We start from the raw sequence: 22,399 nt of genomic DNA on the forward strand, positions 1-22,399 counted from the left end.
GTGTTCTGGTAAGGGCATAGAGATGTCCAAAATACAGATGGGTAGTCATATGATGATTATACCGAACACCCTCCCTCGATTTCCAAGTGGTTATCATCATCGAGAGGATAAGTTCGTGGTTATGATTGTACACCATTAGTCCTTACGACCCGGGACAACACTGAGGCTCTATATGCTAGGGCTGTGCTTGACTCGTTACCGGCTCCAGGAGAGTCATCAGGTGGCGAGGTGGTTGGGTACAGTTGCGACACATATAGGAGCCAGTGCATTGTAGTCGGGGATTCACCGCTCACCTACGGGTGTGGTGGATATCCATGTGATCTAATGAAATAATAGTGCATTGAATCTCTGGCCAGAGTAAGAGATGTCGTGGAGAAGGAGTTCTCCAAATAGTACACGCGATACCACTATTATAGTTATCACATAGTATCGATTAATATGCAACCCTCGATGAACCAATGGTTGCAGATTCGATCGGGATATTTGAGAAGAAGGGACCGTAATGTACGTTAATCATAATCGACTGGTTCTTGCAGGCACTATCAGTGATCCTAGGGGATCATTGGGCGATGCTACTAGACGCTCTTACCATGATCCGATGGGTGCAATCAGAAATGAGTTCTGACATCTTAATCAAGGTGTTGATGAAAAGAATGGGGCTAACTAGGGTAAGCCCGAATAAAGGATTATGTCCTGAATCACAAAGAGTTGTGAACCCACGGCTAGCTGTATCCCTGAACCATTGAGGGTACACCAAGTACTGGATCGTTATTTCCGTTGAGAGAATAATTCAAGGAGTTGAATTTATATTATGATATAGTAAATTCAAAGAGTAATTTATGATAATTAAATTTTGAGAAAATAAATTCAAAGAGTTGAATTTATGAGATAGTAAATTCAAGAAGTTGAATAATGAAATTTGGAGAGAGAATAAATTCAAGGAGGTGAATTTATAAAATTTGATATTTAATTTATTAAACTCAAAAGTTGGGTTTTATAAATATTAAATTTTGGAGGTGATAAAATTCAAGGAGTTGAATTTATAATTTAAATATTAAATTCAAATGTTGAATTTATAATGTATTTAATTTATTAAGCTCAAAGGTTGAGTTTATTAATATTAAATTAAATATGATGGAGGTATGTTTAATGGGCTGTAGGAGTACAAGTCCAAACATATTAAATGATTAAAGTTCTTAATGGACTTAATATAATTAATTAAGCTAGTTTGACTAGTCTATTTATTAACAAAGCCCGTTGGATTTAATTAAGGAACCTAAATCCATAATTATGGAATTTAGGTTAAAAACTTTATTTTTAATTATATATATATATATAAGATAATATATATATATATATATATATATATATATATTATATATATTATATATATATATTAAATAAGGGCTAGCCTCCACCATTCCAAAGAAACTGATTCACGTGAGTTTCAAAGGAGCCTCCACCGATTGACAAGTGATTCACGAAAATCAATTAAAAATTCTCCAAATATTTTTGACCATTTTTCAAGAGAAAAAGATTGGAGTCATCTCTAATTTTCGATCTCAACGCAAAATCTCTTATATTTCTAGTGCAAATTAGAAGAGGAACAAATAAATCTAGTCGTGGACCTAATTAGAAGAAAGGAGTCCTTGAAGAAAGTTCGTAGGAATTCATCCAGAGCTAATCCGTTTATACCGGATTAGTTGGAGCCACGTGATTAATTCACAAGGTATAAATTTAAACATCCTATGTATGTTTAGTTTATTGTTAAAACCATACGAGCGCCCAAAGCAAAAACATATTTGATTGTCAAAATAAAATAAAAATTTTTAAACTTCCGTGCGTTTGGGCTGTAGAAAACCGAGATCCAACAGTGGTATCAGAGCCAGGTTTTTTAAATCGTTGGTTTTGATATTAAATAATTATTTTCTAACCACAAGCTCCTAAAGCCAAGTCGATATAGTGATACCTCGATCCTCATCGAGAAGGGGAGACGTAGACGATTCTTCGTCGAACTTCCATAAACATCTCTATCCCTCTTTACTTTACGCATTTACTTTACTACGCATTTATTTTACGCACTTACTTTACGCATTCATTTTATTTGTGATTGTCCCTCAAGTCTTCCGCTTGCAATTTTTGCAAACTCGTTTTAAAAACGCTAAAGGGCCTAAAAGAACCTATTCACCCCCCCTTTAGGTTCTTCAAGTGGTATCAGAGCCAGGTTTTTCAAAATCTTTTAAATGGCCAATCTAGCAAGCGAGTATGCCCAAGGACAATCCACAAATCGTCCCCCTCTTTTCAATGGTACTAATTACGGATATTGGAAAAATAGAATATCTCTATACATCCAATCCGTCGATTATGACCTTTGGAAAATAACGGTGAAGGTCCCTATATCCCCATGAAAACGGTGGATAATAAGGAAATTCCTAAGGGAATGGATGACTTCACCAAGGACGATATGAAACTTATCTCTCAAAATGCTAAAGCTATGAATATTCTTCATTGTTCTCTAGATATGAATGAATACAACCGAATCTCGGCTTGCACCTCCGCCAAAGAGATTTGGGACAAATTGGAGATTTGCCACGAGGGAACCAATCAAGTCAAAGAAACGAAGATAGACCTTCTCCAACTCAAGTACGAGACCTTTGAGATGGAACCCAAGGAGGATATCGACACCATGTTCCGGCGGCTCACCCAAATCATCAATGAGCTTGCCCAACTTGGTGAGAACTACCCAACTAAACAAGTGTGGAGGAGAGCCCTTCGAGCATTACCGGCGGAATGGGATGCAAAGCGCACGGCTATCATTGAATTCAACAAGGGAGATGCGGCATCCTACGACCTTGATCAACTTCATGGGACCCTAAAGACCCATGAACTTGAAGTATCTACCCGGAAGGAGACAAAGAAAGATGACGATAAAGTAGAAAGGGATCGCCTTGACCAGTCAACTTGAAGATAGCGACGATGAAGAAATGGCACTCCTCACTAGAAAGTTCAAAAGATTCATGCGGAGTTCCAACTTCAACAAGAAAGACAAAAAGTTTGAGAAGGAAGTGACCTGCTACAACTGTCAACAAAAGGGTCACTATGCAAACGAGTGTCCCTCCAAGAAGAAGGCCAGCAAAGACAAGAAAAAGGCCCTTCTAGCCACGTGGAGCGACAGCGACAACGAAGAGGAGTCTACCCTATGCTTCATGGCGAAGGAAGATCATCTGACCGACTCGGATGACGACGAGGTACCCTCTTACGATGAATTACTCTCCGCTTACACTAGTATGTACAATAAGGCTAAGTCACTTAGAAATGAGAATAAGCAACTTAAAACTGAACTAGAAGCTAGGATGCATGACAACACTAAGCTCAAGACAAACCTAAGAGACTTAGAGAAAGCCTTCAACAAGTTCAATGTGAGTAGCGGTAAACTAGAAAACCTCTTGAGCATGCAAAGGTGTAACTTCGACAAAGGAGGTCTAGGATATGAAAAGAAATCAGTCAACTTCGCTAGTCTTATCGCAAAGGCAAAACCAAGAACACCACCAACATGCACTTACTGTTGTAAGATAGGCCACATAAGACCTAAATGCAAGAAACTTAGACACCAACACAACAAGAATAGTTATTGGAAATGGATCCCCAAATCCCCAACTACTACTAACCCCAAAGGACCCAAAGAAACGGGTACCAACTATCAAACTGTATCTCAACCTTGTAGGGACAAAGGGGAGACAAGTCATCGAGCACTTGGTATCTTGACAGTGGATGCTCTCGACACATGACGGGAGAAAAGAAGCTGCTACAATCCATTTGACCAAAAGAAAAGGGATCGGTGACCTTCGGAGACAACAGCAAAGGGATCATAGAAGGCATCGGCTCAATCGGTATATCTAACTCTACTATTATTGATGATGTACTTCTTGTGAAAGGGCTTAAACATAACCTCCTAAGCATTAGTCAATTGTGCGATAGGGGTTATGAAGTCAAATTCACACCACACGATTGCACTGTATCACTCACAACTGACAAAACCATTAGTTTCAAAGGTTATAGAAGTGAAAATGTTTACAAGGTCGATTTAAAGATTTCATCTTTTTCAAAAATAAAAAGCCTTGTAACATTAAATGTTGATGACAACATTCTTTGGCATAGACGACTTGGTCATGTTGGGATGAGCACCATAAAAAAACTTTTAAAACTTGACCTAGTTTCCGGAATGCCAAAGCTGAATTTAAAATTAGATTCTTTTTGTGATGCTTGTCAACTTGGTAAACACACAAAGGAATCTTTTAAAAATAAAAATTTTGTATCCACTTCTATGCCCCTTGAATTACTTCACCTAGATTTATGTGGTCCCTCGAGGACAACTAGTCTAGGAGGAAAATCTTATGCTTTTGTCATTGTAGATGATTTTTCACGTTTTACTTGGACATTGTTTTTAGCCCACAAAAATGATGCCTTTGATCATTTCAAAATTTTTGTCAAAAAGGTTGAAAATGAGAAAAATCTTTTGATCAAACAAATCCGTAGTGACCACGGAACGGAATTTCAAAATGAAAATTTTTCAATTTTTTGTCAAAGCAAAGGCATTGGTCACAACTTTTCTTGTCCTAGAACTCCTCAACAAAACGGTGTCGTTGAGAGGAAGAATAGGACCCTAGTAGAGATTGCAAGGACCATGCTATGTGAGCATTCTCTACCAAAATATTTTGGGCTGAAGCAATGAGTTCTGCTTGTTACATCATCAATCGCGTATCAATAAGGCCAATTCTCAAGAAAACTCCATACGAACTATGGAGAGGGAGAAAGCCTAACATTTCTTACTTCCGCGCTTTTGGATCAAAATGCTTCATCCACAACAATGGTAAGAACAACCTGGGTAAGTTCGATGCTAAATCGGACAAAGGTATCTTTCTTGGTTACTCTACTTCTAGCAAAGCATATAGAGTCTTTAATAAACGTACTTTACTAGTTGAAGAATCTATTCATGTCATATTTGATGAAACTAACCCTTGCTTGCCTAGAACTGTTGTTTCTGATGATGATGATATAGATATCCTTGGCGAAAAGTTGGAGTCCACAAGCCTAGATGATGTTCCTAAAGATCAAGAGGACGCACCTCTTCCGAAGGAGTGGACTACACACAAGGATCATCCCATGGACCTCATCATTGGTAGCCCATCGAAGGGAGTATCTACTCGCTCTTCTAATATGTGCAATTATCTTGCTTTTCTTTCTCACATAGAGCCTAAGAACATAGAAGAAGCTTTACTTGATGATTCTTGGATTATTGCTATGCAAGATGAACTAAATGAATTTAGAAGGAATAAAGTTTGGAATCTTGTACCTAGACCCACTGATAGACCTGTCATAGGAACTAAATGGGTATTTAGGAACAAGTTAGATGAGCATGGTACAATCACTAGAAATAAAGCTAGGCTAGTAGCTAAAGGATATAGTCAAGAAGAGGGAATTGATTATGATGAGACTTATGCCCCTGTTGCTAGACTAGAATCCATTCGCATGCTACTTGCTTTTGCTTGCTCTAGAGACTTTAAATTGTTTCAAATGGATGTTAAAAGTGCTTTTCTTAATGGTGATTTGAAAGAAGAAGTGTATGTTGAGCAACCTATTGGTTTTGAAGATGTGCACTTATCTGATTATGTGTATAAACTTGATAAGGCTTTGTATGGTTTGAAACAAGCTCCTAGAGCTTGGTATGAGAAATTATCTACCTTTTTGCTGTCTAATGGTTTTTGTAGGGGTAAAGTTGATATTACCTTATTTACCTTGACTAAAAATAATGATTTGCTGATAGTACAAATATATGTAGATGATATTATTTTTGGTGCTACTAATGAACACTTGTGTAGAGATTTTTCTAAGCTTATGCAGGATCACTTTGAGATGAGCATGATGGGCGAACTCAACTACTTCCTTGGTCTCCAAATCAAGCAATGCAAGGATGGTTTCTTTGTCAACCAAGGGAAGTACATCAAGGAGATGCTAAAAAAGTTTGGGATGGAGTCTTCCAAAGCCTCATCCACACCTATGAGCACGACAGTCAGACTCGACAAAGATGAGGGAGGTAAACCTGTTGACCAAAAGTTATTTCGTAGCATGATTGGCTCCCTACTCTATGCGACTGCTAGTAGACCTGACATTATGTTTAGTGTTTGCTTGTGTGCACGATTTCAATCATGTCCAAAGGAATCACACTTATTCGCCTTAAAACGCATTTTCAAATATCTTTCAAATACTCCAAATCTCGGATTATGGTATTCTAAGAACTCATTTTTCGATTTAAAAGCTTACTGTGATGCCGACTTTGGAGGATATAAGGTGGATAGAAAGAGCACTAGTGGAACTTGTTTCTTTTTGGGAAATTGCTTGGTGTCATGGTTTTCTAAAAAGCAAAACTGTGTTGCACTTTCAACGACCGAGGCCGAGTATATGGCTGCCGGTAGTTGTTGTGCACAAATTCTTTGGATGAAGTATCAATTACTCGACTATGGTGTTACTTTTTCAAAAATTCCAATCTTTTGTGATAATACAAGCACCATATGTCTAACAAAGAATCCAGTTCAACATTCTCGTACTAAACATATTGACATTCGACATCATTTCATTCGTGATCACATTGAGCAAAATGATGTTGAACTTCACTATGTTGACACCAAGAATCAAATTGCTGATATTTTTACAAAACCACTAGATGAATCTACTTTTACTCGTTTGCGTGGTGAACTTGGCATGATTGAGTTGTAAACACTAGTCGAATACTCTCGTACATATTTGTTAAATTGAGGGGGAGTATTATTAATGTGAGCATTATAATGTCGGATAATACAAATTAATTGTATTTATCCATAATTATGGCTCAACATTCATTTATGTGCTAAATATTTTAAATTTTAGGTGTTGCTCATCTTGGCTACTTCGGAATCACCGCTCCTATTCGGATGCTCCGTTTCACCTCGGATCCACCGAACGTGTTCGGATCGTCCGAACCTGACCATAGGTTCCAGAACCTCCGATTCCCTCTTCGGACCATCCGAACAAACATCGGATCGTCCGAACTCCTTCCGATGTCATTTAATGTTCGCGCCTTCCCATGCCTGATTGTCAGACTTCGGACCCTCCGTTTACGCTTCGTAGCCTCCGTTCTATGATCGGATTTTCCGATTGCGAATCGGATCGTCCGAACTGACTGCCAGATAACCGTTCCGTTCAAATTCCGGACCTTCCGAACTCATGTTCGGACCGTCCGAAAATGGCCTATAAATAGGCGTTCGGATCCTCTGATTTACTTGCTCATTCACTCCTCTCTTTCTTTCCCCACACAAAACACTCACTACTCACTATGCCTCCGCGCCGTAACGCAGCTGGCCGAAATGTTCGCCCTCGTCACGGTGCCTTTCATCATGATCTTACCCAACCACCCAATCCTCGTCCGACCCCACCTGAATTCGAAACCCGTAACATTCTGCCTGGTCGTACCCTTCACACCGAATACCTCCGTGCAAATTCCTTTACGTTGATTACTCTTATTGAGTCTCAACGTTGGGGAAACTTCTTTCTACCTTCCGTACCCGATCTCATCTACCCCTCTCTCATACATCAGTTCTATGCGAACTTTTCCCTAGTTCTTGGTGGTGATGACACTCGTGTTGTTACCATTGTTCAGGGTCGGTTCATTTCTTTTTCTACCGCCGACCTCTCCACTTGGTTCGATCTTCCTCGAGACGGACCGAGTGAGTTCTTTTCTCAGTCTTGGACTGAGAATGACCCTACTTTTGATCGAGTCACTGCCTTGACCACCATCTTCGGTCGTCCGCCTACTCCTGCCGATGACCGTCCTCATGCGAAGGACCTTCCTCCTCAGCTTCAGCTTGTTCTGAAGCTCATCACTTCTTCTATTGTTCCTCGCAGTGGAGACCTCTCCACTTGCAAATATCTCGATCTGTACATTCTCTATTATTTAGTCTCCCAGCGTCCTTTTAACCTTCCCCGTTTTCTTATGTACGCCATGGAGTACGCGGCTTCTTCTACTCGCGTCTCTTTTCCATTTGGCCGGTTCATTAACCGGATTCTAGCCCATCTGGGCATTGACTTTACAGATGAAGAATCCTTATCTATTTCTCCTCGCGAGACTATCGACCATGATACTGTTGTTAAGATGGGACTCTCTTGGAATCCCGTCTTATCCTCTTGGGTCATCGACAAGGATCGCATCTTTGCGTCCTATCGTCCGACCGAACACTTTCATGTTCCCTTCGGTCTCCTTCCTCCTCACGTTCAGACGAGAGGATTTCCCGCTGGTCCCCCTACTACGGGTACCACTCCTACCCCTTCGGTTGATATTCCCTCTTCATCCCATCAGCGTGTTCCCGACCCTATTAGTACTCCTTTGATGACCATGGATGACCTTCCTCATGGCTTCACTCCGCCTGCTCCCTCTGGACCCTACGATCGGATTTTCGAGTATCTCGAGCGATTGGAGACTCGTTTCGACACTCGTTTCTCCCTTTTGGAGTCTACCTTAGAGCGTCATCATACTGAGACTTCCTCGCGTCTTGATTCCATCGAGGCTGAGATGAGGAGACATAGAGAGTCGCGGGATGCGGATTCTTAGATTATGTTTTTGTTATTTTTGTTTATTTTATCTTTATGCATCATTGTATAAAAGACTTGCATTTATTAGTGGATATTTTACCTGTTTATTTGTCTCTCTTTATGCTTATGTCTTTTTGCTTATCACAAAAAGGGGGAGAATTTATTTGGTTAAAATTGCTTTTAAATGGTTATTAAATAAATTCGCCTTAATTCAACCTCTTAGACTTGTTATTTGATTAAGGGGAAGTTATTTAATAATAATTTAGATTATGTTGATTATTGTTTCTCAATTTTTAACCAAGTTTTGTGATCATCAAAAAGGGGGAGATTGTTACGCCTTAAACGCATACAAATCTCGAGGATGAGATTAATGTTTTTAATGCTGTAACATATCCCAAAGTTTTTGTTTTGATGATACCAAAACTTGGCTTAAAAATGTACTAATGTTTTATATTGAGGCATGCAGGAAATTAAGAACAAAGTTACGTTCGGAAGATCCGAAGTTGGTTCGGACGTTCCGAAAAGGTGTCGATCAGAAGCAAAGTGGAAGCTGTTCGGAAGCTGCGAGGAGCCAGTTCGGACGGTCCGAAGACGTGATCGGACGTTCCGAACACAAGCAATCAAATCACTTGAATGCGGAGACAAATTGATCTGACTGTTGATTGAGTAAGATTTCGGACGCTACGAAGGACATGATCGGACGCTACGAAGTGTTGAAGATTTCAAATCTCTGGAAACGCGGGAATGTTCGGACGGTACGAACTTGAGTTCGGACCTTCCGAAGCTGTCATACACTGTCTGAAAGAACTGTTCGGAAGAAACGAAGCTGGATCGGTCCCTCCGAAGCATATGTTCGGACCCTACGAAGTCAAGAACGGACGATCCGAAGTCATCCCAGAATTACGCAAATTGATTTCAATCACATCGGACGTTCCGAAGCATAAACAGAAGATCCGAACCTTGGCGTCCAAGACTAGTATAAATAGGCCTTTGAGGATGCATTTTCAATCATCCCACTCCACTCTCTCTTGTCTCTTACAAAGCTTTCTACTATCTCTTGTGTGCGTTGATTAAAAGAGTTGTAATATCAAAAGAGTTGTAGAAAAAGAGTAATACTCTCGAGTGGGTTGTAAAGTTCGTGGCTATCCTTGGAGCCCTCAAGGCCAAGTAGACGCATCGAGGCGTGGTTGTAAAAGCTAGCTTGGAGCTCCTAAAGCCAAGTCGATATAGTGATACCTCGATCCTCATCGAGAAGGGGAGACGTAGACGATTCTTCGTCGAACTTCCATAAACATCTCTATCCCTCTTTACTTTACGCATTTACAAACTACGCATTTATTTTACGCACTTACTTTACGCATTCATTTTATTTGTGATTGTCCCTCAAGTCTTCCGCTTGCAATTTTTGCAAACTCGTTTTAAAAACGCTAAAGGGCCTAAAAGAACCTATTCACCCCCCCTTTAGGTTCTTCAATGATATTTTTCAAATGTTGATGTTTTGTGATTAAAATAAAAAAGAAAAATATTTTTAAGAATGTGAATTGACTATGACAAAGAGGATACGATATATGATTTTTGAGAATATCGTGTGGGAGAAGGCCCCAGAGGGAGCCTGTTTACCGGAGAAGGTTCTAGAGGGAACCCAACGAATGTATTTTCATTTTACATGGGTGCCTAGTGCTCGTTCCCATGCTCAGTGGTGAGCTAAAACTGATCAGTCGACTAGAGGATAAAGGCTAGTCACTTTCAAGGATCAAACTTCACCGAAAATAATAAATGATTGAAAGCTTTACGATTTCACGATTTATGATTTATTTATGCTTAAAAGTTTATTTTAAATAAAAGTATGATTTTAATGCATGTGCTTGTATATGTATTATTTTTTACTCATGTTTAGAATGTGTTGAGTCATTAGACTGACTAGGTTTGAATGCAGGAGGTGATGATGATATTGAGGGAGGAGATGACGCTTGAGTGGATCGAGTCCGGCAGTACACTCCTGAGAGACATTTATTAAAGGATTATGTTAATGATTTGTTAGAGATTTTTATACTTTATTTTGAAGTTAGTTTTGATCATGTTAAAAGGTGGAAGTTGGATTTTTCTTAATTGACGATTTAGGGATTTTATGCACTTGATATTTTAAATATAAAATTATTTTGATTTATGAAAATGCTAAATTTTTTGAAATGGTGAATTTCGAAAGTATTTAAAAAAAAAGAGTAGGATTTTAAAGTTAAAAAGTATGAGACGTTTCATCAAACCTAGTATTGGGCCAATTGTATCGTTGCCTAGTCACTGTGCTCTCTATAATCCAAACACTTTGGACATACTGTGGAATTTGATAGCTTCAGAACTCTAATATCATTTAATATTCAAACACTTTGCACATACTGTGGAATTTGATAGCTTCAGAACTCTAACATTATTTAATATTAAAGCCATCAGCACACAGTGTCACAATCAAACCGCCGACCAGCTTAAATAAAAGAATCATGAATAAGTGAATATAAATGTTGAAATGTCCGGTCATTTCACTAGAATTAATGCAACATCATGTGGATAAATGGATATAACATCTTCAAAATACCGCTGGCATCCAAATGCAAGAAATTCTAGAGTTTATGCATAAGGGTGATGCCAAAAAGGAGGAATGATTGATTACAAGAAGCGTAAAGAACAGAAAAGGCGTGCTAAGTATGAAGAGTCCAAAAGAGCTGTAGAAAGAAAAAGACAGGGCTAAGAAGAACGAAGGAAGGTTATAGATTTGTTTTTGTTGTAGGTGTATTTGAATTTTCTTTACACTAGCTTGTAACAATTACATTTCTTTTGATCAATGAAATTAATTCCTTTCATCCTATCTCGTTTAAACTTTTTCATTTAATTTTTTTATAAACTTGCTGCTTGGTTTTGCCATCACCAAAAAGGTGAAATTTTTAGAATATTTTGTATAACCTAAGTTTTGATGATTGACAAATAACAACATCAAGATTTTAAGCCATTCAAAAAAGGAAGTTAAGACGCACTACTTATGAACTCTAGCTGCAAGATATCATTTGTAAATCTTAATAGATCAAAGTCCTATACGTAGTATATATGTTCAAACCATTTAACTCCAACTACAGTGCAATTTGTCAAATATGAGAAAAAAATATTGCAAGTCAAGTTGTTCAACAACTAGCAGATATAGAATGATAACATAATATATTACCAGCTCTCATTGACCGAAAATTACATATTTCGTCTATAACCTATCAATTTTTTCAGAAGCTAGGAGCTTAAAATCACAAAAGTAATGGGAACATTTTAATAATAGATACAAAAACTTATCAAGTGAAATCAATAAATAAAAAACTTTTACGCATCTTTCAACCTCTATTCATTCAAGATTTCCTAGCACACTCGAAGTTTTTATATTTTTAGTTGCTCACACAGAACACACCTACCAGATTTTATCATATCTTCAAAGATCAATATGTGTTACACCACTAACTAAAGTCGTCAAGCTGACCATTGGTTTATTTTGTATTATTTTATGGTGAATCGATTATTCTAAACGTACAGATCTTGTAAAGTGATTACTAAGAATTTCAGTTTAGATAGTGATAAGTCATAGCTAAAATGAATTATTACATTACATAAAATCAAAGTTTTTCGATGTAATCCTTCCTATGTAGAAGAAGATGTCACGAAAGAGTATTATCTTCGAACATCCATAAAATATTTTCTTTGTTTCATTACGCGCCTTACCTTTTTTCATACTATTTTCTAGTTGTTTCTTGTTAATTGTCAGTTGTAAAGAGAGTTTATCAGTAGTCAAGTCGGATAGTTTCATATTCACTTTTCAGTGATCCAACAAAGCTAATTGTTTTTTAATAGCCTAAAACTATTAAAAAGAGCTCAAAGTTTAAAAAAAAATTCATAAGAGTTTATTACTCCCTCTACTCTGTAATATGATACCAAAAAATGTATTTAAAGATGACAAGTGTCATTATTATAGCGTTAGGTAACAAATTATTCAAATATGACAGCTAAAAAAATGACAATTTCTATGTATAATATAATTAAAAACTCCAATATTTTATTAAGTAGTAATAGTTTGTTTCACTTAGAAGAGACCACCTTTCTTGACCCGTAGCCTATCAACGTAGAAAAGCTCGAAATTTGGTCACGCGGAGTAAAATTAAGGGCACTACAAGTCTGACTCAAACTCTTCGATTAACAATTTATGGGGTGGCTAAATCATATGAAAATACTAAGAAACCGTATGATTTTGATACTCTAACCAGTTAATGTTAAGTTTTAATTCGATAATTTCGTTTCTTTAGCGAGTTTAATCCTTTTTCGTTGGAATAATATGGATAAAACACGTCAACAATATTCGGTGTGTAAAATATAACTAGTGACAATTGTTCAACCTAAATATTTAAAATTATATGTTTCGTTCATTCTCTCAACAGGAACAATTATTATAATTTAACACGATGCTATGTCAATAATATCTACCGTGAGATCAATACTCACAAGGAAAAAATAAAACTTAAAATTTTAGAAGAATATATATTATGAAATTAAGACTGTCTTCCTTGGAGGAACAAAATCACAATTAATTAAACATTTAAACCCACTGAATTAACTGATTTTAGAGGTTTTTTCAAAATTATATATACGACTCTTATGATTAAAAATATATGTGTGGAAAAGTCAATGATTATCACTATGAAATTTACGAGTGTTGAAAAGTGATTGGCTAAGGCAAAGATGGGCTTAAACGTGTTCGATGCTTCTAATACTTTTTGTACGGAAGCCCACTAGCCCAGCCATCAGATCAAATTATATATGTAATTTTTCTTAATTTAATAATCCTATATAAAAAAATGGGGATAAAATCGAGATCTTAATTAGCCTTATTTTGGAGTATTTTAATTTGATGAAAGGGAAGAAAATCGACCCGACCCTTGCTATTTTGTTCGAGTTTAAGCCAGAGGAGAATAATATTCAATGACTGGTAGTTCATTTATTTTCAAATCGGCCCTTTTACCATTTATTGTTATTTGATTGATTGATCTTCTATATCTAATAATTGTTGGTAAATTTAATAAGATTACTTTAAGTTAGATCACCCACTGCGTCTCCAAGTGATCGTCATCTATCTAATCATAATTAGCACCAAAGTAAGAGACAAACAATGATCCAATTAAATTAGGAAAAGTGTGGCTGGAGTTCATATTACCCAATGTCATATACAACATAATCCAGTATGCAAATATAGCGCGACCCATGTATTGGAAAAAATATAGATCTATTAATGAATGTGTACATATATATATATATATATATATACATGTATCTTCTGGCAGTATTGCCTAAAATTTTCATATTAGGAAACCCTATGCCCCACAAAGTATTTTACACCTTGGTGGGATTTCTTGTGCGGTCTATGTGTTGGATCTCGGTTTTCTACACGCCCAAACGCAGCGGAAGTTTTAAAAATTTTTATTTTATTTTGACAATCAAAATATGTTTTGCTTTGGGCGCTCGTATGGTTTTAACAATAAACTAAACATACATAGGATGTTTAAATTTTATACCTTTGTGAATTAATCACGTGGCTCCAACTAATCCGGTATAAACGGATTAGCTCTTGATGAATTCCTACGAACTTTCTTCAAGGACTCCTTTCTTCTAATTAGGTCCACGACTAGATTATTTGTTCCTCTTCTAATTTGCACTAGAAAATTAGAAGAGATTTTGCGTTGAGATCGAAAATTCGAGAATGACTCCAATCTTTTTCTCTTGAAAAATGGTCAAAAATATTTGGAGAATTTTTAAGTGATTTTCGTGAATCACTTGTCAATCGGTGGAGGTTCCTTTTGAAACTCACGTGAATCTAGTTTCTTTGGAATGGTGGAGGCTAGCCCTTATTTTATATATATATATATATATATATATATATATATATATATATATATATATATATATATATATATATATTAAAGATAAAAGTTTTTAACCTAAATTCCATAATTATGGATTTAGGTTCCTTAATTAAATCCAACGGGCTTTGTTAATTAAATAGACTAGTCAAACTAGCTTAATAATTTTAATTATATTAAAGTCCATTAAGAACTTTAATCATTTAATATGTTGGACTTGTACTCCTACAAGCCCATTAAACATACCTCCCTTCATATTTAATTTAATATTTAATAAACTCAACCTTTGAGCTTAATAAATTAAATACATTATAAATTCAACATTTGAATTTAATATTTAAATTATAAATTCAACTCCTTGAATTTTATCACCTCCAAAATTTAATATTTAATAAACCCAACTTTTGAGTTTAATAAATTAAATTATCAAATTTTATAAATTCAACTCCTTGAATTTATTCTCTCCAAATTTCATATATTCAACTTCTTGAATTTACTATCTCATAAATTCAACTCTTTGAATTTATTTTCTCAAAATTTAATTATCATAAATTTAACTCTTTGAATTTACTATATCATAATATAAATTCAACTCCTTGAATTTATTCTCTCAACGGAAATAAACGATCCAGTACTTGTGTGACCCTCAATGGTTCAGGGATACAGCTAGCCGTGGGTTCACAACTCTTTGTGATTCAGGACATAATCCTTTATTCGGGCTTACCCTAGTTAGCCCCATTCTTTTCATCAACACCTTGATTAAGAATGTCAGAACTCATTTCTGATTGCACCCATCGGATCATGGTAAGAGCGTCTAGTAACATCGCCCCATGATCCCCTAGGTATCACTGATAGTGCCTGCAAGAACCAGTCGATTATGATTAACGTACAGTACGGTCCCTTCATCTCATATATCCCGATCGAATCTGCAACCATTGGTTCATCGAGGGTTGCATATTAATTCGATAACTATGTGATAACTATAATAGTGGCATCGCGTGTACTATTTGGAGAACTCCTTCTCCAACGTACATCTCGTACTCTGGCCAGAGATTCCATGCACTATTATTTCATTAGATCACATAGGATATCCACACCCGTAGGTGAGCGGTGAATCCCCGACTACAATGCACTGGCTCCTATATGTGTCGCAACTGTACCCAACCTCGCCACCTGATGACTCTCCTGGAGCCGGTAAACGAGTCAAAGCACAGCCCTAGCATATAGAGCCTCAGTGTTGTCCCGGGTCGTAAGGACTAATGGTGTACAATCATAACCACGAACTTATCCTCTCGATGAATGATAACCACTTGGAAAGTACGAGGGAGGGTTGTTCGGTATAATCATCATATGACTACCCATCTGTATGTTTGGACATCTCTATGCCCTTACCAAGAAACGCAGTACACAACATCACAGATGCTAGTCTCGAGTTCAAGCGACCTTTATCCATGTTTTAGGCGGCTCAATTGACTAGGAACGAATTTAGAATATGCAGTGTTTACAAATGAGTTTCAACATCGAATTACGATTCATTTGTATTAAAGCATAATCAAGGACTTTATCTATGCTGCTTGCATGGGTATAAAGATAAAGTATAACGAAACCATTAAAAGTTAAATTATATTAAAATAAAGATTGTTTATTTCACTTGAGTCAATAAATTCCCTAGCCAACCGTTGGCTTGCAGGGCATCTACTCTAACAATCTCCCACTTGCCCTAGAGCCAACTACCCTTAACTTTAATCTCATTGTTTCGCGATGCTTCTGAAACAATGGTCCTGGCAAGGGCTATGTAAGTGGATCAGCAACATTATCTGCAGAGGGGACTCTTTCAACTGATATGTCTCATCTTCCCACAATCTCCCGTATGATGTGGAACTTCCTTTGTACATATTTGGATAGCTGATGAGCCCTTGGTTCCTTTGCTTGTGCAATGGCACCAGTGTTGTCACAGTACAACGGGACTGGATCAACTCTATTAGGAATAATGCCCAACTCTTGGACAAAATTCCTCATCCAAACTACCTCTTTGGCTGCATCAGATGCAACATTGTATTCAGCTTCAGTGGTGGAATCCGCAACGGTGTCTTGCTTGGAACCTTTCCAAGAGACAGCCGCACCATATAGCATGAATACAAAACCAGAGGTTGATTTCGAATCATCTACGTCACATTGGAAGCTAGAATCAGTGTAGCCTTCCAATTTTAATTCTCCACCCCCTTAGACCATGAACAAGTTCTTAGTTCTTCTAAAGTACTTAAGAATATCTTTCACGGTCTTCCAATGCATTGGACCAGGGTTCGCCCTATATCTGCTTGTAACACTCAAAGCGTAAGCAACATCAGGACGTGTCGATATCATACCATACATGATACTACCAATAGCTGACGCATATGGAATACGTGTCATCATCTCTATCTTTTTATCAGTTTTGGGACACATAGCTTTAGATAGAGTAATACCATGACACATTGGTAAGTATCTTCTCTTGGACTATTCCATAGAGAATCGTTTTAGAATGATATCGATATAAGTGACTTGGGTGAGTCCTAGCATCCTTTTTGATCTATCTCTATAGATTTGTATTCTCAATACATAGAATGCTTCACACATGTCTTTCATGGAGAATTTATAGGCCAATCATACTTTAGTTGATTGCAATAATCCTACATCATTCCCAATGAGCAGGATATCATCAACGTAAAGTACTAAGAATGTCACTGCACTCCCACTAACCTTCTTGTACACGCACGGTTCCTCAGGATTCTTAGCAAAACCAAACTCTTTGATAGTGCTATCAAATATGAGGTTTCAACTCCTTGATGCCTGCTTGAGACCATGTTGATCTCTGAAGTTTGCATACCGTATGCTCACTTCCTACTGATGTGTATCCCTCAGGTTGAGACATATAAATTTCCTCTTTGATGTCTCCATTGAGGAATGCAGTCTTTACATTCATTTGCCATATCTCATAGTCATACCATGATGCTATGGCTAGTAGTAATCTAATGGACTTAAACATAGCAACTGGTGAAAAAATTTCTTCATAGTCAACTCCTTGCCTTTGAGTATAATCTTTTGCAACCAGTCTTGCTCTGAAGGTCACTACCTTCCCATTCGCCCCAAGATTTCTTTTGTAGATCCATTTGCACCCTATGGGAACGATTCCCTCAGGTTGATCCACCAATGTCCAGACTTGGTTTGAATACATAGAGTCCATTTTTGACTGCATGGCTTCAAGCCATTTGGTTGAATCAGTATCAGATATTGCTTCCTTAAAGTTCGTTGGATCATATCCAACACAAGACTCATCATGGTCTTGTTCATGAAGAAGCGTATATCTAGCAGGTGGTCTAATAACCCTATCAAACCTCCTAGGAGCTTGTACTTCAACTACTGGTTGTTGGAGATTAGGTTCAACTACTATAGTTGAGGGAGTATCTTGAATTTCTTCAAGTTCTATCATCTTGCCTTTTTCTATCTAATAGAAATTCCCTTTCCATAAAGGTGGCATTTCTTGAAACAAACAATTTTGCTTCATTAGGAAGATATAAATAATATCCAACAGAATTCTTTGGATATCCTACAAAGTAGCACAAAGTGGATCTACTATCCAATTTGTCTCCCACTGTCTGCTTCACATAAGCAGGACATCCCCATATTCTCATGTAAGAATATTTGGGAGTTTTTCCCATCCATATCTCATATGGTGTTCTATCCACTGCTCTAATATAGACATTATTCAACAACATTGCCGAGGTTTCAAGCGCAAGGCCCCAAAACAATGTAGGCAATTCAGTGAATCTCATCATTGATCGAACCATGTCCAACAAGGTTCGCTTACAATGTTCAGAAACACCGTTCAATTGTGGTGTTACTGGTGGAGTCTACTGTGAGAATCACATTCTCTTTTAGATAACCCAAAAATTCAGCACTCAAGTATTCTCCATCTCGATCAGATCGAAGTGTCTTAATACTTTGTTTTAGCTGTTTTCCTACTTCAGATATGAATTCTTTGAACCTTTCAAATGCTTCAGATTTGTGTTTCATAAACATACCCATACCTCGAATGGTCATCAGTAAAGGTAATGAAGTAAGATTGCCCATATTATGTGCTAACACTTAGCGGGCCACAAATGTCTGTGTGGATCAAATCCAATAGATCATGCGCACGTTCCACGTTTCCATCGAATGAAGTCTTGGTCATTTTTCTTTTCAGACAGGACTCACGGGTAAGTATAGAATTTATGTCTGACAAGTCAAACATGCATTCTCTCACTAGCTTGTGCATCCTTCTTTGAGAAATGTGACCTAGTCTAGCGTGCCATATTTGTGCGGGATTTGGATCATCTAACTTTCTTTTGTTTGTTGTTGAAATCCTGTTTACTTGGACATTCATTCATCATTTCCAGAACATTTCTGGCTCATATAACTTCTTATGTCCGGACTTCTTGCAGTGAAATATGTTCTGACTTATCGGGTTTTGTAGGCCTTTTAAGCCTCTTTCGAAGTTTGCCTCTTATTGGGTTTTTTCTTGTGAGGGGCAGAACATTTCTTTCCCTTACATTGCGGGCCACTTTTGTTCCTGATAACAAGCCCAACTAGGAAACAACATTTTCCTATTTTATGATGACTTCATAAGTCATAAGCATGTTGAATAGCTCTTCAAGGCTATCATCAATTTTATTCAAATTGAAGTTCAACATAAACCCGTCAAATGAGAAAGAGAATGACAACAAATTGATTGTCATGAAGTAACTTGTTAGGAATCACCTATTCCAGGCCCACCACTTTCTCATTAAACCCAATTATATATACACCAAGCTCATGGACCAAAGCCCCATCTTGCATTCGTGTAGTCACGAGCTTTTAAAAGTGGTGTGCATCACTGTACGAATTTCATGCACTATGCAACTCTTGCATGTGTATTCGAATGTCAGCAGCATTCAACACTTTCTCAAACTGTCCCTACAGTTTATTTGACATAGAAGCGAGCCCATCACACTTTAGCTTGCACAATATGGTCCCACCATCTTGCATGCATTGTCAGTTCAACAAGACTGACATTAGTGTGTATGTCATTTTCTCCGAATTCAGAACAATTTTCCCAACCAGTCTTGAAAATTAGATTCGGTTAGCTTGTTAATAACAAAATTGGATTATGTGACGAAATCGAAAAATATACTGATATGGAAACTGAATAATTGTTGCTGATTATTTTAAAATAATTTTAAGATATAAAATATGGATTTTATTTTATAAATCTCCCTCCCACTATTTTGACATTTCCACCACCCTCTGATGAAAAAGGGAAATCGTATTTCCTTAGTGGGCACGTAGAGTCCAATTAGCCAATTATAATCCCGAATAATATCAGCCAATTATAATTTCTAAAAGGTAGAATTCAATTGCATCCCTATGCAACCTCCGCGTGTTTTGCCCCACGTTTAATAAGGACCCAATAATATGTCGTCGTTTATTTTCGCGTGTCAAACCAACCCATCAATATTGAATTGTAGTAGACGGTCGCCATGAGTTCCCCCAATAATATGAGCCGAAGTCATGGGAGTTCCACTCAATTCACATCATATGTCCGGTGGAAGTCACAACTTTCCGGCGTACAGGCCTCCCCAATAATATGAGCCAGACACTGTCCGCGGGTAGCGATCAGCATGCAACCACGGTTGATGGAAGGCAAGGAAAAAATAAACTCTTTTAATTTTTACTTTTCCGGTTTGATATAAATTTTGAATCGTATTCAAAATGAGGGATTTTAATTTTAAAATTGTCTCATCATTTTAATTTAAAAATCGTGTGCCATGAATTTGTATGTTTGTCGGATTCATGCAACTATATTATCTAATAATATACATACATGCATACTACTATATATCGCATATATATCATAATATGACATTCAACAATGAATAAGGATGATCGATCGCCAAAACTATTAGATCCATGTGAGCCATACATGGATCCAGGTCCAACCTAGGTGAATGCAGGGATGCAAATGCAATTATACAAGAGCTTCCAATATTTTACATGTCTTCATCTCGTTCATCGGGCCCACCATCTTCCAGTCTTGATCTCCCACTATTTCTAATAATTACATTTAAATAGCCATGGCACATAAGGGATACATCTCATGGGGTGGGAACGGGCCATAAACCAAGCCCACTTTAATAATATCAAATATTAACAAAATGAATAAAAAACAGTAAAATATCCTAACATACACCTAACACATTGGTCAAGGCTCTCGATCATCCTTCATGCATTTAATATCGAATATTAACATCAATTTAATTAAACAATTTAATTAATTGATAAATCATATATCTAATAATTTTATCACTAACCACCACAATTATTAAAAGATTTAATAAATTAAATAAACTCCTTTATTTAATTTCCAATTAAATCAATAATAATTGATTTATTGTAAAAACTCATTTTTACCATAAATAATTAAAATCATATTCTAATTATTTATTTCACAAGAAAATTATTAATTTTCTAAAAACTAATTTCCAAAATAAAAATTGAACCATTTTTCAAAAATATCAATTTTATCCAAAAATTTGAAAAATCAGAAAATTGCACCCTAGGCCCAAACAATTCAGGCCCATCATCCAGCACGCTTCCCGAGACGATCCCGGGCAGCCGCCCGCGCTGCCCGCCCGCTGCCCGAACGTTTCGGGCAGTGGCGGCAGCACCTGTGCGCGCAGGGCGCGCACAGGTGCGCGCGCGCTGCGCTGGCTGGCAGGACGCCGTGCGTGCTGCGCGATGGCGTCCCCACGCCGCGCGCTCGCGCGCTGCCGTGCTGCGCGCGTGCGTCCTGCGCCGGGCGCGCGCGCCGCGCGCTGCCGTGCTGGACGCCGCGCGCGCACGCTGCGCGCTGCCGGGCGCGTCCCTGCGCACACGACTGCCCGGAACAGTTCCGGGCAGATTTATTTTTTTTTATTTCGAAAATCTGGAAAAAAAAATAAATTTTCGTCGTGCTAAATTTTTTGAAAAATTTTATTGTGTGGTTAGAAATAAATTATTCAATATCAAAACCATACGATTTAGAAAAAAAACCTGGCTCTGATACCACTGTTGGATCTCGGTTTTCTACACGCCCAAACGCAGCGGAAGTTTTAAAAATTTTTATTTTATTTTGACAATCAAAATATGTTTTGCTTTGGGCGCTCGTATGGTTTTAACAATAAACTAAACATACATAGGATGTTTAAATTTTATACCTTTGTGAATTAATCACGTGGCTCCAACTAATCCGGTATAAACGGATTAGCTCTTGATGAATCCCTACGAACTTTCTTCAAGGACTCCTTTCTTCTAATTAGGTCCACGACTAGATTATTTGTTCCTCTTCTAATTTGCACTAGAAAATTAGAAAAGATTTTGCGTTGAGATCGAAAATTCGAGAATGACTCCAATCTTTTTCTCTTGAAAAATGGTCAAAAATATTTGGAGAATTTTTAAGTGATTTTCGTGAATCACTTGTCAATCGGTGGAGGCTCCTTTTGAAACTCACGTGAATCAAGTTTCTTTGGAATGGTGGAGGCTAGCCCTTATTTTATATATATATATATATATATATATATATATATATATATATATATATATATATATATATATTAAAAATAAAAGTTTTTAACCTAAATTCCATAATTATGGATTTAGGTTCCTTAATTAAATCCAACGGGCTTTGTTAATTAAATAGACTAGTCAAACTAGCTTAATTAATTATATTAAAGTCCATTAAGAACTTTAATCATTTAATATGTTGGACTTGTACTCCTACAAGCCCATTAAACATACCTCCCATCATA

Source organism: Primulina eburnea, chromosome 15 (assembly GCF_022965805.1).
Source record: "Primulina eburnea isolate SZY01 chromosome 15, ASM2296580v1, whole genome shotgun sequence".
Classification (NCBI taxonomy): domain Eukaryota; kingdom Viridiplantae; phylum Streptophyta; class Magnoliopsida; order Lamiales; family Gesneriaceae; genus Primulina; species Primulina eburnea.